We start from the raw sequence: 7,498 nt of genomic DNA on the forward strand, positions 1-7,498 counted from the left end.
TTGTGCATACTGATATTGATATTTTATTTATATACTATCTAGGAAAATGTCAAATTTTCTGTTTTTTAAATTTACCCAAATTTTAAAAACATTGTAAAATAAATATTATATTTACTTATATCATTATATTTATATATAGTAGGGGTTTTTGTTTCTTGCTTAAGAGTTATAACATAATACATTCAGCACGTTTAGATTGTCTTTACCTTGAGTGACATATAGATGGCCTCCAACTCATTTCCACATCAAATAATACTGCAATGAATATCTTTTTAAAGTGTTATGAATCTATGTAAACATTTTATGTACTGAGTTACTTATCATGAGGAGTAAAAATTTGTAACTTTCAAGTAATGTGGTATCCACTTATCACAAGCTTTGGTTCAGATATAGTACCTTTAGAAATGTATATTAGTCTATGCTACAATTTGCCAAGATGTTTTATAAATCTGGTGGGTGTAAAGCAATTTAACATTGTATTTTAATTTACCTAGTTTAGTGATAATTGTCACCATATGCTTAGTAATATTTGAATCCTTTGTGTTTCATCTTTTGTGTTTCATCTTGCCTATTTTTCTAATTACATTTCTGTTTCTTTTGTTCTCATGGTTGTGGAGGATTTGCAGGAATGTCAGGCATAGTCTAGTTATTTATTTCTCTGTTATCAACCTACAAAACTGCAAATATTTTTATTCATTATTTCTCTCATTTGTGATGTAAATTCTAAAAATCATGTATACAGAAGCATAATTTACACGTGGTGCAGTATATAAAAATTATAATGCAAGTTTGTTTAAGAGGCAGGCTGTGATGTTAAGTTCTGAAAATGTGCTCATTTGCAATTATCACCATATTATACAGCAGTGAATTATTTTAAAGCTGAAATTATTAAATTTAATGGAAGAAAATTTAATTATTTGGCACCTTTTATGAAGTCCTTCCTTACTGGTCAGCTACAAACATTATTCCTTAAATTAACTACTGTTAACAATTTCACTTTTCACATTTCAGTTTCAATCAATCTTTAATCTCCTTCTGTAGTGGTTTTGATATGATATGAGTGTGTTTCCCAAAGTTTTATATGCTCAGTCCACCAGATGATGATGCCAAGAGGTGGGAACACTTTTAAAATGGGGAGCCTAGTGCAATATATTTCAGTCATTTGGTATCACTGAGAAGTGATTAATACAGTTATTTGGGATCACACTTAGTTCCCGTGAGAACAAGTTGTTATTAAAAGAAAAAAAAAAAGCCTGATCTCTGACTCTTTAGCTTTCTGTCTCAACACGTGATACCCACCTCTTGTGCCCACTCCCACTATGATGCCATCTGTTAAGCTGTGATGTAGCCAGAAGGCCCTCATTAGCATACTGGCACCATGTTCTTAAATACCAAAAACTGTGAGCTAAACAAACTTCTTTTCTTTATAAAACATCCAGCCTCATTATTACAGTTTGGATCTTAAATCTATCTCAATGTGAATATTCCTAAGGTTCTGTTACCATCCTATGATGTTTTGTTGGACAAGGGGAACATTTAAGAGATGGGCTGTGATAGGAGGAATATGAGTCATTTGGAGAATATTCTTGAAGGGTTAATGAAAACACTGGCTCCTTCTGTGTCTCTCTCTCTCTCTCTACTTCCTGGAAGGCATGAAGTGAGTAGCTGTGCTCCACTGCTTGTCCCCTGCTCTGATATTCTGTGCTGCCACGGTCCCCAAAACAGAAGCCACTCAACATGGACTCTAATCTCTAAAATAATGAGCAAAAATACATCTTTCCTTTTTATAAGTTGGTTTTCTCAGGTTTTTCATCACAGCAACCAGAAGCTGATTAACACTCTCAGGTATCTTTGTTACAAGATAGCAGAAAATGGACTAAAACAATGACTTATAAGAATGTTACCTTGGAATCTATTTTTCAGATTCTGTGTACATGAGTCAGTTTCTCCAGCAAGTTTAACAGAACTCTATCCTTTCCTTTATAATGTAAGTTTCTGTACGTGCCCAGTTCACACCTTTAGCTCTCTGTATGGTGCAATTCAGCTGTGCAATTTGTGCAATTACATCGATTCATTATTTTTGATTCATCTGGATTTGAAGTTTTTCTAATAGTTGGTGAATAAAATTATTCCTTAAAATTATGTAGCTATTAAATATAGACTGAATCTATTGAGTTCCTAAAATATCCTAACGGAATTTTGATTGAAACTAATTAAACTTTATATATTAGAAAGGATTGACAGCATTATATTGCAAACTAACATTTGACAGTTAGGAATATCTATTTATTCAGAATTTTTTTAGTTTTAAATTAAAAAAAAATTCTCCATTAGTATAGAACACAAATTCCCAGAAATGCCAGAGACTTTTGTTTATTAGCTTTGTTTTTGCTATTTCACATTATATAATATTAAAATGCAGTTTCTAGTTTTTATATGCATAGATATTTAAAAATTCTTCTCTTTACTATGGAAATATTAAATTTAGAAGAAATTTGAGGGAAATATATTTTTATGCTTTTAATCTTTTTTTTTTTGAGATATCAGTTGTTCCAGAGGAAACTTTTCCTGGTCATTTTCAAAATATCAGACATTCTCTAATACCACCAAAACACAAGGCTACTGGCTACTAACAATTTGTCTTTTTTATTTCTCATTTCCCAGTGACATATTTTTTATTCATATTTCAGAATTTTCTGCTCTAGTTTTAGCCTCCAAGAAAACAACTATGTACTGTATAGTTTTCTTAATGGGTATTTATTTATTTATTTATATTTATTTATTGGTACCAGGAATCGAACTTGGAACCTTGCTCTTGCGAGACAGGCATTGGAAGCACTGAGCTAAATCCCCGGCCCTCTACCATATAGTTTTGGCAATAGTTATGTGTGAATTTTTCTGGACATATATGTGTCAATTATTTTTTATTTTGTCAGTTTACTCAAACAGCTATCCAACCTGAATTGTACACCAACTATACATGTATAATTAAGAGTATATAATAAAATTTTCTATAAATGTTATACATTCAAGCATATCTACTTTTAATTTATCCTTTTGAAATCTGTACTTCTTTAGAGTCTGTATATTGTGTTATATTTGCTGATAGCGAGACTTCTGCTTTCCAAAATTTCTATCTGATGAAAGGAAAACAAATCTTAATTTTTCCATGAATGGTCTTTCTTTTATGTTATTTATTTTTTAATTTCAGCAAAATACAGCTTTTTTTTTGAGCAATCCATATGTCATTCTTATGTAAGTAGTTTTTGTTTGTTAGGTTGCATGTGAAAGTAATCTGTATAATATTTTATGAACTTTGAGAATTAGTTTCAGATAACATGAGTTTGGATTAAACCTACATAATATTTTAATTCTCAAACAATGGTAATTTTGTCCATCAATATTCCAATTTATTTTGATATACACAGCAATAGATTGTTTCACAGGAATATTTCTAGATGAACTACTTTAAATTACAATATTAAAGATATACTGACATTTTGTAAACTGTTATAAGTAATAAATAAAATATGTGAGATACAACACATAAAGTTCATATAATATTTTTGAAGCATATCTAGTATTTTGAAGTCAGGCTTAAATTTGCAATCTTCTAATAAATAAAATTATATTTTTATGATATCACTTTTACTAATTAGCACTCCAAATTTAAGAAGTTCCACAAGTACTTTATCATTTTACTTTTAATTAATTTGTAATAGATTTTTTTCAAAGTCAAAAATTAAAACAATTTATCTCCCATTTATTTATTTTAGGGTTTTTCTTGTTTTTATATTTTCTTCTGCTGTTTTTTTTTTGTCAAACAGAGACATAAGCAATAGGGATGGAAGTGACCTCAATAATCGATAGTGAATACCACAATAAAAATTATTTACTCCAAATGCCTATTCATTTATTCATTTTGTGGTTGGGGGGGTAGAACCCAAGGATTCATATTGAATTATATCCCAAGATGTTTAGTTTTTGTTGTTGTGATTGGTCTGTTTTGCTTTCTTTTTATTTATGAAATCACAAAAATGTGAGAATAAGAATAGTTAATGCACTGCGTATTTTTCTTCAAAATTTTCATCTATCTGTTTATTTCAGCATCTCATGTTTGATATTGATGCAGCATAGTATCAACTCAGTATAAGACATAGACCCAAAAGATTGTTACAAAGAAGAAATAAAAAGATAATTAGACAAATCTTTCTTTTTAATGAACCAATATACACTAGAAGTATAAATGAAATAAGTCAGCATATGTATTACAGTATTTGTGAATATAAGTCAAACACACAAATTTAAATAGTGCATGGTTAATCTTATATGAGAAATACACATGCATATATATATATTGTAAATATATATATATATTTACAATATATATATATAAAAATATATATGGGGAGAGGGAGTAAAATAAAAGAGATATAAACAGGAAGTAGGAAAAATGTTTTCTTTTCAATTTTGTTTTTGTTTTCTGGGAAGGGGTGTGGCTAAGTCACTAAGTTGCCCAAGCTGTCCTTGAACTTCTGGTCCTCACCCCTCAGTCTCCCAAGTAGCTAGAATTGCAGCCTGGTGCATGTACACTGCCTATAATGTTGTTAATAGAGAATATGAATATCATTTTGCAGTATTTATTTTATTATAATTGTACTGTACATTGAATGTTATAATAAAGACATGATGTTTTGTGCTCCTATAGAAGAGTATGATAGATAAAAGAACCCCACAATTTATGCCAATGTGATAGCTTCATGTATCTGGTATGACTGTTTCATTTGTCTGAGGCAAATATAGTCATATTTTTCCTTCTTTTTAAAAAATTAAATGATCACGCTTGTCATTACCTGCCTCATTAGCAGGAAATATGGTATTTCCCTTTTGAAAGCTCTTCCTAACATCTTATTATAACTAGAACCACACATACACAAAAAAAGATTGAGTCGTTGAATTTGAAATTAGATTCTTTTCTGTTTTCACTCACCAAGAAGAGGGACACTTGGCTGTCTGAGAAATTTGTTTCTGGTGTTGTATTTCAATATCTCATAATGTTTGATATTGAAACAACATAGTATCATGCATGATTTGTTGACTAAGTATATAACACTACAATTCTCTTGTCTAGAACAACCATTTAAACACATCTTAGTCTGGGAAATCAATCCCCCTCATTTCTTACATACTCAGCCTTTTTTCTTTAAAGTTTAAATCCTATCAAGATGATGAAGCAGTGGATGCATTCAACATTTTGCTGCAAATATTTCTTTGTTGAAGGTACTTGAAATATTTATTTTTAAATTAGACTTTTCTTCATTACCAAACTTGACTTTTCTTCAGTGAAATTTTTTGTCCCTAAATTTCTATGCCTTTTTGTCACTGGAATATATTCAGGGTCACGAAGCCGCACACTTTTATCTAACAAAATGTAAGGATTTGGAGATTTTATCTCATATTCCCAATAATATTCGGAGCTCAGATATGGAAAAATAACACCCATTATTTCCCTAAAATGGTTTTCTATTCTGAAGGAGTGAAAACTTTTTTTGGGGTATGCAATGTCTCAGAATTTCATATTATACTTTTACTTGTGTGGATTCTTCCAGCTAAATAAACGAAATCACTCTATTATTTCTGGGTATCCTGAGAGTATTAATAATAAACAATAGAAGAAGCAATGACAATAACAGTAACAATAGCAATGCATTTTGTTAATCAGTGTTATATTTTCATTACTTATATTACACATGGTACAGCAGAGAGAGAGAGAGAGAGAGAGAGAGAGGAGAGACTTTTCTTACGCACAGATGAAACACTATGACTTTAATGATAACCTCAACATAACGTGTTTAATTAAATATAACCCTTCCCATCTGTGAAGTTTGAAAGGCTGTGGAAGCTCAAGGAGAATACAGTTAGACACATTATGACTATTATCAATTCCTGAGCATGGGTCTTGCATTGTCAATGGTTTTGACATTCATAATAACTTTAATTCATTTTCTCAACCTAGGAATAGACAGCAAATGGGATGTGTTAAAAATTAGAAAATTTTAAAAAATCCCTGGGTAGATTCTTAGCCACTGTTCAGATCTATAGAATATAGTTTCATAGTATCCTGCCCAAATATACTAGGAAGGACTTAATTAGGGACTTTAAGCCAATCCACATTTATTTGTTGAAAGCTCTTGATATGTATATATTTAGCCTAGAAGCACAGCTGTCTTTTTCTAATTTGTTTTCCCATAGGAAAATCATTTATGCCTATTAGAATATGCAGGGAGAGAGTTCTTTGTAAAAGAAAACTGTTGCAGACTATGTGCCAACCAAAACACATTTGATAGTAAAACGTGTGTGTGTGTGTGTGTGTGTGTGTGCGTGTGTGTGTGCGTGTCTGTGTGATTTAACATGCAGGGAATGATTAATCTATAACCACGGATATGCAAAATAACTATCCAAGAAGCTATGTTTAAGGTTTGAAATGATTTTCATGTACAACATATTAAACAAGAATAAAAATAAATATATTAGTTGAAATATTATTTAGATTTTTACACATAGAAAAATACCCAAATAAAATAGATAACCGAATTACTCATTCGGTTAATTTAGGGGTTTTAAAATCTTATTCAAAGGTGAAAAAAAGTGAAATATTACTCAAAATTTATTTATTCTTCTACTCAACTACAATTTGCCTGTTTAGACAATACTTACACTTCTTTTAGTTGGGCAACACATTCACTCTTGCTGCCAAAAAGACAGACTATCTGAAATCTGTTTTTAAGCAGTGTCAGTTCTTCAAAGTAATAGGCACAACAAGAAGAAAAGAAACATCTGCTATCTGCAGATATTTTCTTCTTTTCTCTCAACATCAATCTAGCAAGTCTTTGGCAAGCAGCCTCTTGCACTTGAAGTCACAGAAATGTCAGAGGAGGCTGGAAATGAGAGTGGATACCTCTGTTAAAATGTCACTTTGAAAGTAAATAAAATCAGTTGAAAAACCATCTAAAAACAAGGAAACTCAGAGGTCAGATGAGTTGCACTTTATTCATAAAAAGTTGTACTAGCCACATAGAGGAAATATACTATTATTTTTCCTAAATGAAGCTTCATAGTTATTGATTTTGAAGTGATAAAACACAACAGACATAAATACAGATTTAAAATTCAATGACTTTTATTTTTAAAATTAATGATTTAGTACTACTTGCTACTGAGTCTAAATAAGTATTTTAAATGACAACACTTATACCTGAATAATTTTGAGGTATTTCTATTTATAAAATTGCCTTCAGAAATTATAATGAATCAGTGGATTTTACCATGCATTGAGGTGTAGTCTTTATATTCAGAATATCCAGGTTTGATTTTTTACCTCTAGTACATACCTATATGGGAGTAGAGAGTTACCTAATTCAGTAGTATCAGTTTCGTTCTCTATAAATTTGAGTTGTAAGGGTACCTAACTGGAATTTTTAAAGTATGTATTCTATAA

The sequence above is a fragment of the Fukomys damarensis genome, unplaced genomic scaffold (assembly GCF_012274545.1).
Source record: "Fukomys damarensis isolate Sample0158 unplaced genomic scaffold, DMR_v1.0_HiC HiC_scaffold_6, whole genome shotgun sequence".
Lineage (NCBI taxonomy): Eukaryota > Metazoa > Chordata > Mammalia > Rodentia > Bathyergidae > Fukomys > Fukomys damarensis.